General features: G+C 35.7%; 1 long non-coding RNA gene across 1 annotated transcript in view; it reads right to left on the minus strand.

Annotated features, from left to right (window-relative positions):
* Positions 1–711: 711 nt before the first annotated feature.
* Positions 712–17,133, minus strand: part of LOC122910350 — a 43,914-nt gene continuing 27,492 nt past the window's right edge. The window contains exon 3 of the long non-coding RNA XR_006385214.1: positions 712–750. This is a non-coding gene — a long non-coding RNA (uncharacterized LOC122910350). The remainder of the gene's footprint in view (positions 751–17,133) is intronic.

Raw genomic sequence — 17,133 nt, forward strand, 5'->3', positions numbered from 1 at the left:
ATATCATGTTTAGAAACAGATTTTTCTTTTTGTGAGGAACTAGTAATTGCAATCTAAGTCTCAGAACTGCTGGATCATGTAGAGAAAAAGAAGAAGGAGCAAGAGGAGGGCAAGGCAGAGAGGAAGAATAGAGAGTAGGAGGAGAAAAAGAAAGAAAGAAGAGGAGGAGGAGGAGAAGCAGAAAGAGGAGGTGATAAGTTCATATAAGCTCATTCTTACATCGGGTTCCACTATCTATTCCCTATTTTTCCTTGTTATATCATCAGTCTATATGATGGTAAATCCCCTTTTACTCCACACATTGTTTTAACATACAAATCATTTCTACCACGTAAGCTATCTGCTCAGCCTCCAGTCACCTTCCAATTTTGTAACCAGATCTTTCAATGTTTCATTCCAAGTTTCCAATAGACCACTACCTTGTAGGTTGGAAGGCTTATGAAAAGTCCATTGTATATGATGTTTCTTAACTCATGGTTGTACTCTACCTGCTGTAAAGTAAGTTTCTTATTCAGGTTGCACATTAAAGGGTTGCACATTAAAAAGTGTTTATTTTCTCTTGCAGACAATAGTGTTGGAGGTGTCTCCTTCATTTACTGAATATATAATTCCAAATCCAGAATGAATTTTTAGCCCAGTTAAGACCCATGACTAGAGCCATGGATAACCTGCCAGTATCATCCCCTAATTAGCTGCAGGTCAGCCTGGATTCCCTCAGGGTGCTTTTGGTGATTTTAATTTCTCAGGGTCCTGTTGAACAAAGAGAAGAATTGTTAGACACATTTTTGAGGCTCAGAGAACAGTGAGGGGTAGCTTTCCTCTGCCATTTTTTAAAACCTGAATGGCTCCATGACCACTCACCTCATGTACTCCAGTGATCAATTCCAAAGAGTAAAAAAGAACATCTGTCTTTTAGGTTCACTTCCATTCTGAAGGGGTGTGTGTGTGCATATATGTGTGTGTACATATACACACATAACTCATTATATACATATTTGTATTCATTCTTCTACATCTTTGATTTTTTCATCTTCAAAACCATACTTTTTTTCATAATATTGCCACATACTAGGCCTCCTTTTATTTTCCAATAGTTTAAGGCACACCTTATGAACCATATTACCAATTCATCAGGTACTCCTTAAGAATTGGTACAAACTTTACTGTTTCATTATTTTTATCTAGTTCTTCAGATGTCACAAGGGACACTACTCCTAATTCTGATAACCTAGTGGTTTTACTTTTTAAGTCTTCTTGCAAACTTCAGCCATTGACCAGATACAATACAGCTTTATTCCTGACTGAGATCCTAGGAAGTACCATATGTGAACATAATTGCTTATTTAACATCATTTATTAGGTGCTCCTAGAGAAACACCTATTGAACTGCAGAGTTAGATAATTCTTCAGGTGGATCTAATATGGAAACAGATATGGTAGCCACCTGCTCATGTATGAGATGGGTACTGCAGTAGCATGTTTTTTAATATATCATTCCCAACTCCTTTGTGTGTTTCTCTCTCTATTGGAATGTTGTTTTGACATAATCCATGACATGAGAGGTATTTTGTGTCTCAAAATAATTTTATGTCTTCCCATAACAGAAAGTTTCTTTTGAAGCCCAGTAACAGACCTAAAATTGTCTTTCAGAGGAAATTTATATAGCAACAGCTTCTGGGAAATTTTTCCTCCAAAATCCCTGCAGTTATTATTGCTGGGTAACAGATATGAGATTTTGCAAAAGGCTCTAGACACCATAAGAGCAAGTGGCTGACACATCATTTGAGCACTGGGCTTGTACTACCCCAAGGAATAGACTTGGTAAGCCATTTGCCCGAGTTCTTTGAAATTCTGAGTGTCTTCTGTTGTACATAACATTATTAAAATTCATCTTTTTCTCTGGTACCTTTGTGAAAAGGGACTAGTGAAATTTTTTACTTGTGGTATGTGATTTCTCTAGAGACCAACAACCCAATCAATCTTCATATCTCTTATTTTCATTTTGGAGATGAAAGAGAAAATAACATTTCTGGTTCTTTGAGGTATATCTCTAGTGTGTCCAGTTCAGGTAATTTTTAAGAATCTTATCATTTGTATTTGACTCTGTAGTTTAGCTGGGTTAATCCATGACCCTCTGGTGGCCATATTGATTTATCAGCATTTAGTTCAGTCCACTTGACCTTCAGATTGAGTTGTCAACGTTGTATCATCAATATGATGAATAACAGTCTTTTTAAATTTTTTTTTATTTAATCAGATCTAAGTCTCTTCATAGCAGATTTTGTTAATAATCACCAGAATCTATATCTGTGTGAGAATACAGAAAGTATTTGTTGGGTTTCATCCTCATGAATACAAATAAGTTTGGCTTCCTTTTGAAGTAAGAATTGGGGAAGAAAACCCCATTGAAATTGTTCACAAAACACTGATATACTTTAGCATGTTGTTTACTTTGAATTCTTAAAACCACACTGAATACAGCGTACTTATAAGATAACACTTTGCCTAATTCTTTATATTCTACAGTAAACTCCAGGATTTATTAACTTTCCTCAGAATATTAAACAAGAATTTTAGGGTACTAGTTCAGATGAAACTGAAATATCCTTAAAAAAAGCAAAAATCCCTTGATCACACCAAATATCCTATACTGTTTTGAGTTAATCACCTGAGTGGGGTTAGGTAATTCTAAAGATTTCCATCCAGCATACCACATTTAAACAAGTGAAAAGCAGATTGGCATGGCTTCCTTTTTCTTAATGGTTTAAGTATGGAAAAAAAAAATCCCACATTCAAACATTGCATCTATTCCCATACTACTTTCTGATAGGGGTAATGCCTTAGAACATAATACTTCCCTTCATAGATTTCTACCTTGAGTCATTTTTACATTTAAGCATTCCAGAATTCTATCACCATATTCTCTAACAGAAACAAGTCATCCTTTAATTTTTTTATTAGTAATTAATATCATTAGCCAATTTGGGTTAAGAGTATAGTGTGGACTGGTATCCAACAGTTTTCTTATCACCCTCAGACATTTAATCTATATCTGTATAAGTGGTCTCTCCTATTCCTGTGTCAAGGGACCCTTATCAAGCCATCGCACAGAATCATAATTCTCTCCTTTTTTTCACACCATTTTAATCAGTACTTGTTCTGAAGAGACTATAGTTTCTGTATTTATGTTATCATTACAAATTTAGAAAAAAATCATTTAGGCCAAGAAAATTCAAGTGAATCTATTCTAGCCCCTTTATAGTCTAAGGAGTTGATGAACATTCAGATCACCTAATATTTACTGTAATCTACTAAAATTTTTATAGCTGCCTCATCTATCTCCTATTTTATTTCATTTTGAATGAACTATTGAAATGCTTCCACTGGCTTAATTGTCTCAAAGTTATTCAGTATTTTAATCTTGTTTTCTCTCTCTTTAAAATAATTTCCAATACTTTCCCACAACTGAATCTCATTTGAAGGACCTGAGCTAATAGCTTCACAAATTATCCTGCCTTCCCAACAGTAGTGTTAGAAGGAGTCCAAGCAGTTGGAGTACTTTTTAGCAAAGCATGAATAGCACTTGGTCAAGATTGGGTAATACTTCGGTTTCATCATAAAATAAATCCAAATGTACAAGCATTCTTAATAATTTTTGGTGTCTCAGAATCCCACTTAGTATCAAAGGGGGTATGTCTTCCTGACTCCCTTTTGGAATCGTGTCTTTGCATTTTATTTTTTTAATTATTTTAAAAAATATTTATTTATGAGAGAGAGAGAGAGAGAGATAACAAGAGTAGGAACACAGGATGGAGGAGTGGGAGAGAGAAAAGCAGGGTTCCTGCCTGGTAGGGAGCATGATGTGGGGCTCGATCCCAGGACCCTTGGATCATGACCTGAGCCAAAGGCAAATGCTTAATGACTGAGCCAGGCAGGCACCCCATGTATCCTTTTAAAAAGGATTTCTGGCAGCCTTGAAGTTTTGTTTCTCCATTTTCTGACATTTTCACTAAAATACCCCAAGGAATCCAAAAGAATTCTTGATCAATTTTCTCTCTTTAAAACTAAAAAAAGCAAATAAAACAAAACAAACAAAAACCCTAATTTAGTAATTTGTCCAACTTTAGATCTACAAATTCCATTAATATATTGTCTTCTCATCAATGTGTGTGACCTCAAATAAGGTGTGGCCTCAGAGGCAAACCTGTATCAGGAAAAAATTTCATTTATTTTTCCTGCCAACTGCAGCTATCACACAGGATTAGATATTCTAAGTATCTACAAACAACTGCATAAAGACAAAGGAGAGCATGCAAAGGTACCATCAAAATATGTGTATTACTTTGGGTTCAAGGAGCCTAGACACAAGTCTGCAGTTAAAATTAAGCTATAGGAGTTCCTGGGTGGCTCAGTATGTTAAAGCCTCTGCCTTTGGCTCAGGTCATGATCTCAGGGTCCTGGGATCGAGCCCCACATCAGGCTCTCTGCTCACAGGAGCCTGCTTCCCCCTCTCTCTCTCCCTGCCTGCCTCTCTGCCCACTTCTGGTCTCTATCTGTCAAATAAATAAATAAAATCTTAAAACACACACACACACACACACACACACACACAAACCAGGCTATATAAACTAAATCACCATCATCATCATCATCATCATCATCATCGTCATCATCATCATCATCTACAAATTTGTAATGAAAATGAGTAAGTTAGTATAGGATTCCACTCAGGGATATTTGGGTGGACTCTAAGTAAAGCAGATAATTGGTCCTACTACTATTTAATATATTTAATCCCTCTCTTGGTCAAGTTTAGTGCCATGGCTCCAGGCTTTCCTGGAGATAAGATGGAATACCCACATACAAGATACAATCTAACTTTATCCCTATGCATAAGATAACATGTTTACATATCATTATTAGAAGACCATTGGTGGAATCTAGAAAGATTAAGAAGATTTCCTTTCCATCTGTGTCACAATGATTTTGCTACCAGAACACAGGAGTTGTGAAAGTCACCACTAAATCTAAGCCTAAATGAGAAAGAAAAAAAAAATTCATACTAACATCATCAACTTTGGACCCAAAGATTCAAAGAAGTTTACCACTACTGGCCATCTGATCTACAAATGTGGTGGATCAACAAAGAGTCACTGAAAAATTGGAGGAGGATGCTGCAATAGGAAAGGATCCTTCAAGGATGTCAAAGTTTTGGATAAACTGGAAGATGAATGTGAGTATTTTATCATCATTGACATGTCTTTGTGAAAATTTGAGACCAGTAAGCATTATGTGACCACCAATGATCTAAGGACAAAGAGACTACCAGGAACATGATTACAGGCATGTCTCAGGCTGATTGTACTGTTCTTATTTTTGTTGCTCATATTGGTGAATTTGAAGCAGGTGGCTCCAAGAAGATTCATGCAGATTGATAAATTTGACTCAGGTGTCTCCATTCAGATTCTGGCTTACACACTGAATGTGGAACAACTAATTGCTAAGAAAATGGATTCCTTCAGCTGGAAGAGATATGAAAAAAAAAATTACAGAAATCAGCACCAGCATTTTAAAAATTGGGTACAATCTCAATACAGGTACATTTTTGCCAGTTTCTGGTTGAAATGGTGACAAGATGTTGGAGCCAAGTGTTAACACATCTTGGTTCAAGGAAGGGAAAGTCACCCATAAAAATGGAAATGCCAATGGAACTGCGTTGCTTGAAGTATTGCATTGCATCCTTCTACCAACTTATTCAACTTGCAAGACGTTTTTTCTGCCCCTCCAGGATATCTACAAAATTGGTGGTATTGGTCCTCTCTCTGTGGACTGAATAGAGACTAGTGTTCTAAAACTTGGCATGGTGGTCACCTTTGTTCCAGTCAGCATTTCAAGTGAAGTAAATTCTGTTAAACTGCACCATGAAATTTTGAGTAAAGCTCATCCTGGGGACAAATGTGGACTTCAATGTCAAGAATGTGTCTATCAGAGAAATCCATTGTGACATGTGGCTGTGATAGGGAAAACAAACAAACAAACAAACAAAACAAACAAAAAAACGCATGAAGGGAAAAAGCTAACTTCAAGGCTCAAGTAATTCTCCTGAACCATCCAGGCCAAATCGATGATGACTATGCACCTGTGCAGGTGCACATATATATTTATAATCTAAATTTGTTTGCACTTACAATTTCTTTTGTAAATATAAACTGTAATTTGTTGTCTTTTTTTTTACTGTAATATTTAAAGAAACACCTGATTTTTAAGAGTTTATTTAGAAAGTATCATAGTGTAAAAAATTATAGCACTTTGTTTTTTTTTAAACAAGATTCATGATGCAAAGCTGAAGTCATTCATGAAGATTATACTCCTTTAGAAAGTTTTTTTTAAAAGAACATCTGTGAACCATATATGGTTAATACGGAATTCCTTTAAATAATTTTAAAAAAATCACACAACTCACATTGCTTGCAACGGTGGTGAATTGATGAAGAAAATTTATTGCCTTTATGAGGAGAAAATAACTGGAAAATGGCTAAAAATTCTTGAAATCTGATGATGTTGCCATCATTGAAATGGCTCCTGATGAGTGCATGCATGTAGAGACCTTGTCTTACTATCCCTGCCCTGGGTTTTGTATTCCATGACAGGACATGGACAGTTACTGCTGCTGTCATTAAAACAATGGACAAGGGGTGCCTGGGTGGCCCAGTTGGTTAAATGGCCCTCTTGATCTCAGTTCAGGTCATGGTCCCAGGGTTGTGAGATCAAGCCCCACATCAGGCTCCAGGCTGAGCATGGAACCTGTTTGAAATTTTCTCTCCCTCTGCCCCTTCCCTGCTCCTGTCTTCTATCTCTCAAAGAAATAAATGAATAAATAAATAAATAGCAAACTTTGTAGATTCATAAAGATGATGAATAAATAAATAGCAAGCTTTGTAGATTCATAAAGATGGTTTCAATTTCATTTAACTGTTTCAATAATTCTATAAAGGATTTTTTATGTTAGAAAGGATAGTTTATATCTTAGGAATGACTAGTCTATCATATTTACCCCAGATTTAAATAATAAGTACTTTAAATTAGTTTAGAATAAATATATCCCTAAGGCCAGTCACTGAATACTATTTTTAACTAAATGGCATTCCTAAGGCACAGGAGATTTTGTGCAGAAGTCACCATACTCCTGTTTATTTTCCAAGGATACTTATGTACTCCCTTGAGTACTTATTACTGTTGAACAAGAGGAGCTGAAGAAATTGTTAATTTACCTTGCCTGAATTTTGTGAACGCTGGATATTTTCTCTCAGTGGAGGTCTGAAAAACTGAAGTATTATTTCTCATGGCAATGAGTTTCTTTTTTCTAGGCAGGCATTTTGATGAATAGCATGGGTAGCTAAACATCTATGGTATTCTCTTAGGTTCAATTCTGGTTCTATCATTGAGTAAAGATAAGGACATAAATGACAAGTTGGCAATTTGTATTATGATTTGTGAACAGTGTGAGGGAAAATTAAACCTACTGGTTTTATATATAGATCTATTGCATATATGAACATTTACAGAGAACAGTCAAAAGAATTTGATCTCAGAGACCAGCTCTTGTCCAAGAGACACATGATAGAAAGTTCTGCCATCCCTTCACCTTTTGAAACATTGAAAATTTTCAGGAAGATTGATTATTTTTAGAGTGACAAGTTGCAAAATGTGAATATAAATATTAAGGTCATATTTAAAATAGCATCTGGAAAGAAATTTAATTTTTTTTAAAGAATCTGAAGGCATTTTTCTGGTTACTATATTATATAGCATTGACCTCTCACCTGACTACAAAGGTTTATATAGAAGGAATGAGTCACTGATGAAAATTTTCATGTATGAGTTTATAAGTTATGTTCCTGATTCCCATAGCCTGAGGAACATTCATTAACAGAAGTTGTGTGTAATGAGGAAACCTCATTTTAGGTGCAGTGACTCTTACCTCGTACAATTGACTGTACAAAATTTTCAAGTGGTACCTTTGAAAATCTGAACTAAATGACTACAAGAAGTTAGAAATGTGCTGTATCTCTCTTGTGAGAAACAAGCTCTGGATAGAGAAATATGGAAGTTAAATTTCTAAAGGTATTTTTGAGGACAGATCATAGAAGGTCCTCCCATCATAGAATGACAGGGAGTTTGGATATTATTTGCTGGACTGGGGAACCCTTCAATGTGCTTAAGGAGACATTGAACACTTTATCAAAGAAGTTTAAATAAGCAGAAGCATAAGAGATGCAATGATTGGGGGGAATTCTGGGGATAGAAAATTAAGGGACTATTACATTTGTTAAGTACTTATCAAATGTCTGGGTTTCAGAACTCTGTTTCAAGATACAAAAAGAAGTTGAAAGTAATAGGAATAATATTAAAATAAATAAACAAACAGGGGCGCCTGGGTGGCTCAGTGGGTTAAGCCTCTTCCTTCAGCTCAGGTCATGATTTCAGGATCCTGGGATCAAGCCCCACACTGGACTCTGCTCAGTGGGGAGCCTGCTTCTTCCTCTCTCTCTGCTTGCCTGTCTACTTGTGATCTCTCTCTCTGTGTGGGAAATAAATAAATAAAATCTTTTTAAAAATAAACAAACAAAACCCTAAATTCTAGAGGGAATTATAATCTACTGTAATAGACTGCATTCTCAATTAGATGAGGATACCCAGAAAGATCTGGTAAAAATGCTAACAAATCAATGTGACTATAAGAATCTCCTCCAAGAGTCTAGGGCCCTGAGAAAGTTCTTTTCCAGGAATTAATAGCAGAAATGTCCCATCATTTATCAGAAAAATCACATTAAAGGGTCCTGTTAGAGCCATAGAAACCACTAGTGGTGAAATCTGTGGTCTCAGATAGGGCCTCCAGCTTTGGCATGAGTCCAGGTCTGAGTACTTGTTTGTAACTTACCTTCTCACCAACTTGGACTTGATAAGGATCCTGTGTGTAAGAGAGACATAGTCAGGGACACAGAGGGTGAGACACAGAGAGTTGAATATTTGACGATGTTACATTGCTGGTTTGGAAAATAAAGGAAGAGACCAGGAACTTAGGAATGTAGGCAGGCTCTAGAAGCTGGAAAAAGCAAATGAATGGATTTTCCCAAAAGCCTCTGGAAGAAACACATATTGATTTTAGAACTCCTGATTTCTAAAAGTGAATGATAATAAATCTGTGTTGTTATAAAACACAAAGGTTTTGCAATTCAGTACAGCAATAATAAAAAACTGATACCACTAGGAAGAAAATTCTGTGAGCTACTCTATTTCCAGTCTCTCGGATTGTTTTCTTGAATACTCATTGGCAGGGTCTCTTTCTTTAATATTTGAGAAAGAGCAGCAATAGTGCAGGGAGAGATCCATGAATATGGCTGAAATTGGAAACTGTAAAGGGAAAAGAAAATTTTCATTTGAGGAATACTAGGGAGATTGCAATGGTAGAATATGGAAATAAACAATAAAAAAGCAGTGAAGAAAAGGATGAGTCACCCCATTGTTTTTAACTCTTTCATGGCAAAGCTAGCAATCTTATACTGAGAAAATATGTAAATATACAATTTAGCCTATAATTTCTGAGTTCACAGATACTTTGGCCAAGGTCAAAGTTGTAGAAGAAATTGATGCATTCTGAGAGATGGCTTGGTGATAAGATTTCTTCCAGTTTCACAGTTCAATAATAACTATAAAACTTAAGTATTAAGATACTAATGGAACTAATGATGGATCCAAGGAAGGCAGGAAGAGAAGATATTTTTGTGGGGTAATGGTGAAGGGAATGGTACATGGTAATTGAGTTGTCTTTTAAACACAATTAATATAAGGTGCTGTTAGAGCATTTATGAGGAACTACTGATCAGATCATTAAAAACACAGAAGTAACTCCTAGGCAAGTGTTTAGGGCTGTAGATAATTATTAACCCAAAACAGTGAGCAGTTAAGATTTAAGTGGGAAAATTACAAAAGGCAGAGTGTAAATGGAGAGGTCAGATTGTGGAGAACACACTTTCCATATTTATAGGTCTAAGGAAAGGAGGCTGAGAAGGATCTAGAGAATAAGCAGAAGTAGGTGACATCCTAGGAATTAAATGCAGAAGGAAATTCATGAAAATTTTCACAAATAGCTCATGTGAAGTACTTCTACCTTTAGCCTATTAATGTTAGTGAGTCTATGGAGGTTGAACTCTGGAAAGCATTAATAATCAAATCTAATTTTTACGAAGGTAACTCTGACATTGTTAGAGGGTAGACTGAATTTGAAGAGAAATTGAACTCTAGGAGGACTAAAAGTCAGGGAATAATAAAAAAAAATATTTAACATCTAAAAATCCTATCCGAAAAACTAACTTAAAATCAAACTTTGGGGCGCCTGGGTGTCTCAGTTGGTTGAGAGACTGTCTTCAGCTCAGGTCATGATCCCAGACTTCCAGGATTGAGTCCCGTGTGGGGCTCCCAACTCCTTGGGGAGTCTGCTACTCCCTCTGACCTTCCCTCTTTCATGCTCTCTCTCACCCATTCTCTCTCAAATAAATAAATAAAATCTTTTTAAAAAAAAATCAAACTTTGCATTTTACTTTTTTTCAATGATGAATCATATATTTTTGAAAAATATGATTTGGTTTGGTTTTGCTTTGGTTTTGGTAACAATGTATGTATAACCTATGTATAGTAATAATGTATATATAATCTGTGTATAGGTTGCAATGAAAATCAATGTTATACACAGAAGATGAAAGATAGTTTACGTGGAAAGAATAGAGAGAAATGGAAAAAATTAAGGTAACAAAGTTTATAGGATTTCTAACCAAAAAAGTTGTCTTTTTGTTTAATCATTCCTGGTTTAAGAAGAGGGAGAGCGACCGAGCGAGAGCACACATTGTTTTCCAGCCTTGAAAACATGACAATAGGAATAATTGCTTCTAAAAACAATTTTCCTGGAGGCTCCATAACTTATGACAATTTCAGGTATTTTAAAGTGTTTGCTAACTTAGCACACAACTTTGTAGTACATCCTTTACGGAAGAAATGTTGATACTTAAAATGATTCATTTAGAGCTCTGTTTAGACTGAAGAATATGTGAGAGTTTAGGAAAATACAATATGAGCATATCCAGAAAGATGAACTGAAATGTTTGGGAGTGTTTGTATGGCTTTCATCACTCTAAGAGGAAAGGAGAAAAAAAGAAAGAAGAAAGAGAGAGAGAGAAAGAAAGGAAGAAAGAGAGAAAGAAAAGGAAGGAAGGAAGGAAAATCACTAGATATAAACATTAGAAGTTAATACCAAAATGAAGCCAGTGATTTATCAAAATATTTGGAAAATGGACCCACCTGGGCAGAAGAGGAGTCTGATATGTTGTCATTTTATACATGATAAAAAACAAACAAACAAACAAACAAAAAACACTTATGGAGGAGGAGATGAACCATGAGAGACTATGGACTCTGAAAAACAATCTGAGGGTTTTGAAGGGGCAGGGGGTAGGAAGTTGGGTGAGCCTGGTGGTGGGGATTATGGAGGGCATGTATTGCATGGAGCACTGGGTGTGGTTCATAAACAATGAATTCTGATACAGTGAAAAGAAATTTTAAAAAATTAAAAATTAAAAAAACACATATATATGAAGTAATTTATCTGGCAAAACCAAGGCTCGGCTGTTTAAAGAAATGATGCTGTGATAAATGTCATAAGTGGCAGAATTAGAAATTAAAATTGAACCGATATCTCTGATAGGGCTGTGGTAGTAGTGGGAAGACCAGTGGAAGAACTGATAACACTGATGGAAGTGGTGGAAACATTCATTGTGTTCCACATATTCTTCTGATTACTTTACATGTTTGAACTCACTTGTTTATGACGACCACAATATGAAGTAGGTCTCATTCTTACTCTGTTTTACTGATGACACCTGGAATGTAAAGAAACTAGCCCAGAACACACACCCATGTTACATCATACCAAAACCCCAAAGATGACCAGTGAAGGCAAAGTGAATCAGTTGTCTTAGGCTAGGTTAGTCTTTGATAGCAAACAACTCAAAAAATTTCAATGGCTTAAAAAAGCATAAAGGTTTCTTTTGATGGCTGCATAGTATTCCATTGTGTATATATACCACATCTTCTTTATCCATTCATCTGTTGATGGACATCTAGGTTCTTTCCATAGTTTGGCTATTGTGGACATTGCTGCTATAAACATTCGGGTGCACGTGCCCCTTCGGATCACTACGTTTGTATCTTTAGGGTAAATTCCCAGTAGTGCAATTGCTGGGTCATAGGGCAGTTCTATTTTTTCAACATTTTGAGGAACCTCCATGCTGTTTTCCAGAGTGGTTGCACCAGCTTGCACTCCCACCAACAGTGTAGGAGGGTTCCCCTTTCTCCGCATCCTCGCCAGCATCTGTCATTTCCATCAAAAGAAATGAAATCCTGGCATTTGCGCCATGTGGATGGAACTAGAGCGTATCATGCTTAGCGAAATAAGTCAAGCGGAGAAAGACAACTATCATATGATCTCCCTGATATGAGGAAGTGGTGATGCAACATGGGGGCTTAAGTGGGTAGGAGAAGAATAAATGAAACAAGATGGGATTGTGAGGGAGACAAACCATAAGTGACTCTTAATCTCACAAAACAAACTGAGGGTTGCTGGGGGGAGGGGGGTTGGGAGAAGGGGGGTGGGGTTATGGACATTGGGGAGGGTATGTGAGTGGTGAGTGCTGTGAAGTGTGTAAACCTGGCGATTCACAGACCTGTACCCTTGGGGATAAAAACATATTATATGTTTATAAAAAATAAAAAAAAATTTTAAAAAAGCATAAAGGTTTATTTTTACCTCACACTGTGTATTGCAGGACAGCATGAGTTTTTGTGGTTGGTTTTTTTTTTTCCATCTTTTCTTAAATTTTGTTTTTGAACAGCCCCTATCATTGTTAGTCTTGTGGAAGAGAAAAAAAAAAATATTTAATTTGAAGAGTAATAGGTAAACTGTCTGATAGCTTCTGTAACATTTCTTCTGAAGTACTTCATGTCACTTTCTCTGATATTTCATCTTCAAAAGTGAGCTGTATGTCTAAGCTTGTCAATGGAGATAAAGTATAATATTTCCATGTGGAAGGGCCCTGGAGTAAAAGAATATACAGCAATGGGTAGTGAATAGTTTGAACTATATTCTACTCCACCACACAGGGCTACCAGAGATGGGCTGTTCATTGTGTTTATTTCAGTTTCTCATAGAAGATGATCAGTGGGTGGTTTTACTTAGTTTCACAATAGAGTATTAATGTTATGATCCCAAAGGTTGATTCTTGGTTTGTCAGTCTTGAACAGGGTATCATTCAAGTTGCATAAAAACTATTACATTGAGATATCTGCCAATTTCTAGGAATAGTATAAAATATCTTACAGACTTGAGAGATCTCTAGAAGGAACCAAACACCATGCTGTACCAGATCAACAGAGAAAAATACATTTTTTTAAAATGTACCAAATCATATAAGACAGAAGTCTTAGGCTGACCTGGTATGGAGTCAGGAGGTGTGCCAGTGAAGTCTTTTTTCAATGAAGAACTTTATTTTTCAGCTTCAATGAGTGCAGTTATCTCACACTGTTGGCAGCCTTGGGATGAATCTACCTCAGTTTTCAAGCCAATCACACTTCACCTGAGCAGCCCAAGTCCAGACTAGGTGTGGTGGAGGTACGATAGATTGGTCATTTTTATTCAGCATAGAAATTCTTCCCTGGGCTGTCTCTGCTCTGGAGTTTCTAACTGGGTAGTCAAGTATGTTGTTAGGTCTGCATCAGAGTCTGAGATTCTCTTTGTGCCATCATCTTCATCCTCTTTCCTCTCACTGTGGTCTGGTGCCTTTTAATGTGCCTGTTCTGTCTCCTGCTCCCTTAGCTTTCACAGGTGTTATTCCTAACTTCTTTTTGACAGTGGCTTCCTAGAGGACCAAAGTGGCACTTCAGCTGGGAGAACCTCTAGGAAAGGATAAGTAAACAGAAAAAATAGAAGTTGGAGATACCTGAAGAAAGCACTGAGATTGTTTAACTTATCAGTGTATGAAGATTGCATTATGAGGTGGGAATCTTGTCCTGATCTGACAGATCTGAAAGTGGCCCTAGTGTAGAATGAAGAATGCTCTAAAATCTAATGGGTACATTAGATACCATTCAGAGATAGTTGGAGGAGAGGACAGGAAGAGTCTTATTATAACATAAAGAGTCGGGACTCCATGCTTTAGAAAACTAGAACCTATAAAATAATCAGAAACAGAAAATGAAGAGTAAGGGAGGTATTTATAGGAAACCAGATCATAAAATCCAGGTGGCCTGAGTCCAGTGGCAGGGGGATGTAAAGAATGAGTAGCTTTTATGAGATGTTTGTAGGGCAAAATTGACAAACAGAGACTGAATGGAATGGGAGAGGCAGTAGAGCAAAGGAAAGAGGACAGGATGATTTCTTGGTAACATTCTTCTCTCCCTTAATGAAAGTATTTTATTGAATTCCATAAAAAGAATCAATGTAAATATACTTATGAAAAATATAAATGTTAGTTTGACAACCATTATGTGGCCTTGGGAAATTAAGTCATCTTTTTTTAAAATTGTTTTCCAAATCTGGCAGGTGATATGTATTTGTATATCTTTTATAATAAATGCTATTGATGTGAATAATGGATTATATGTTATAAAAACTAAGGATAAATCTGTATAAAGTTAATTGCTGTAAAGTAAACTATAATGAATTCCAGCACTATCAGGAACATTGCATTTTTGTTGGAAGATGCTTACATTAGCTCTCAATGGGATGTAAGCAGCCTCCAAATCCTGGAGATTGGGCTGGCTCCAAATTTTCTGCCTGAACATTGCAGCTACATAATAAAGACTAGAGACATTTGATGGAGATAAACATGAGAAAATTCTTGGGCAGGACTAGTTGCTTTGTGGGAGTGATAAAAAAGAAAAGATGATTTCCAGAAAATATTTCAGCAGGGATTTTTGGTGAAGACAGGAAGGTTGATTGGGCTTTTATTAAATTGTGTAATTGGGTTATTTGTTATAAAATACTGTTTCATCTCTCTTAATAATTTCCAATAACATCTGAAAGCATGTCGGCCCACACACACACTAAAAACATTGGATGTTATTCGAATATTCTCCATAACAGTAATAAGATTGAGATCTGTTTACCTTTTGGCACAGGGCAGAGGGAGGGAACCCCTATTACCTGAATCACAAAGCAGGTTATAAACAGTGCTTGGTTCACATGTTTCTTAAGTCAAAGCAACTTGTCTTAACATTAGGCAATGCATTGTCTTTCTTTAATGTTTTTTTAAAGAATAAGTTTAAAAAGAGGGCATAGTCATGAATCTCATACAAATATGAAATGAATATGTCAATGATTTAATTTAATTCATGTATTAATAAGAAAAACAGTAAGATGTTACAGTGAGTTAAAAATCTCACATTTGTATGCAGTGAGATAATGCTGAAATGAATTTGCAAATATATTAAAAAATTGGTCTATCCATGAAGCAATAATCAATTGCATTCTACTGGACTCAACAGTTTAGTACTTCTGTGGACAAATTCATTTGTATTATTATCAGTTTTCTACATTTACAGAGTTGTAAAATAGCTCAAAGACACAGAAAGCACAAGTAACTTGAATGAGTGACACAGAACACTGATTAATTATTTTTAAATATTTTACCCCATTTTAAAATCCTCTTTACACTTCAAATCTTAAAGTGGCAGAAAGAAAAACTAGTGGAGTCAGACCTCCAAGGTGATAGGTATTAAGTAATAAGTTATAAGAATGAATGCTCTCACCTTTAGGTTTAAACATAACAGCATAAAATAAGTAGAACATATTATTTTCTTGTGTATTTTTTCTGTATCTGCATCAGTAACAAACGAAGTCTACTGATTTTAAATGCTACATCTTTGTCCCTCCTTGCCCCTTATGTGAAAGCAATATAAAATTAATTTGTGGCCAATAGCAAGTTAATAAATAAATCACAATAAAAAATCTAATAGAGAAAGCTGGGAGGAGTGGATATTTGAAAATGATTAATACCTTAAGGGAATAAGAAATAATAATAGATGGAAGATTATCTGGGCACTTACAGTGTTATAGAGTTAAAATAGAAAATTCAATTTTAGGTTGTGAATGCACTGGTACAATATCACATCATGAAATATGAAGAAACTATTCACTTCAGAGAATTTGAGCATGAAAATCAAATAGTTGAATGTAAGTGAATGTGATATAAAAGGAAGTGGAGATTACAGGGCTAGAGGGATAGTTTCAGAGATAAATACATAATTGAAAAAAAATTTTAAAGAATCTCACTGGAGTTTATATTGAAGATGGATGAAAAAGTAGGAGAGAGAGAAAAAAAGTAGTATAACAGTATCTGAACTACTCAATTTTTCAGCTGTCAATGGAGTTTCATACAGAATCCATGTACTTTCTACTTTCACAAAACACTCACCAATACTTTTTGATGAGAATGGGTTAGAAACTTCAGTCCTATATGACCAAATTCATTAAGTGCCAGATTTAAAAATGAAGGAAATTGGAAAAAACATATTTTCCTCAACATCACTATATATAATTTAGTGTTTTCTAGATTTCATATATAGGTTATGGTATATAGATTAAATAATTTGCATTTCTATGAAAAATGAGCATTTATATTAATTTCAGAAATAAAAAAATATTTTAAGGAAGTGTAAGCTTCAATTGACCAGTCTTATAACTTTGTTAAATTAATATTTGTTAAGTAGTTCCCAGGAGTGTCCTATGGTGAGCCACCCTTCCTCATCAATAAGATAAGCAAGGAAACTGCTTTCATTATAACACTTCTGCCAGCAACCTGGGACAGAGAGGAAAGACCCAGTCCTAATAATCATCTCTTCTGAGACAAAGGCTGGGGTGAGGGTTGGGATAATAGGCCATCTTAATTTACTAATTGGTTTTACTTAAAACAAAAGTAAACCTTTTTTTTTTCTATCTTCAGGAGGTAGTTTTTACAACCTGGAGTAGGTTGCTCCTAGAAAACAAGTTCTACCCTCCTATAGACTGGCAAAGTGAGGCCCTAT

This window comes from Neovison vison, chromosome 6 (genome assembly GCF_020171115.1).
Source record: "Neovison vison isolate M4711 chromosome 6, ASM_NN_V1, whole genome shotgun sequence".
Lineage (NCBI taxonomy): Eukaryota > Metazoa > Chordata > Mammalia > Carnivora > Mustelidae > Neogale > Neogale vison.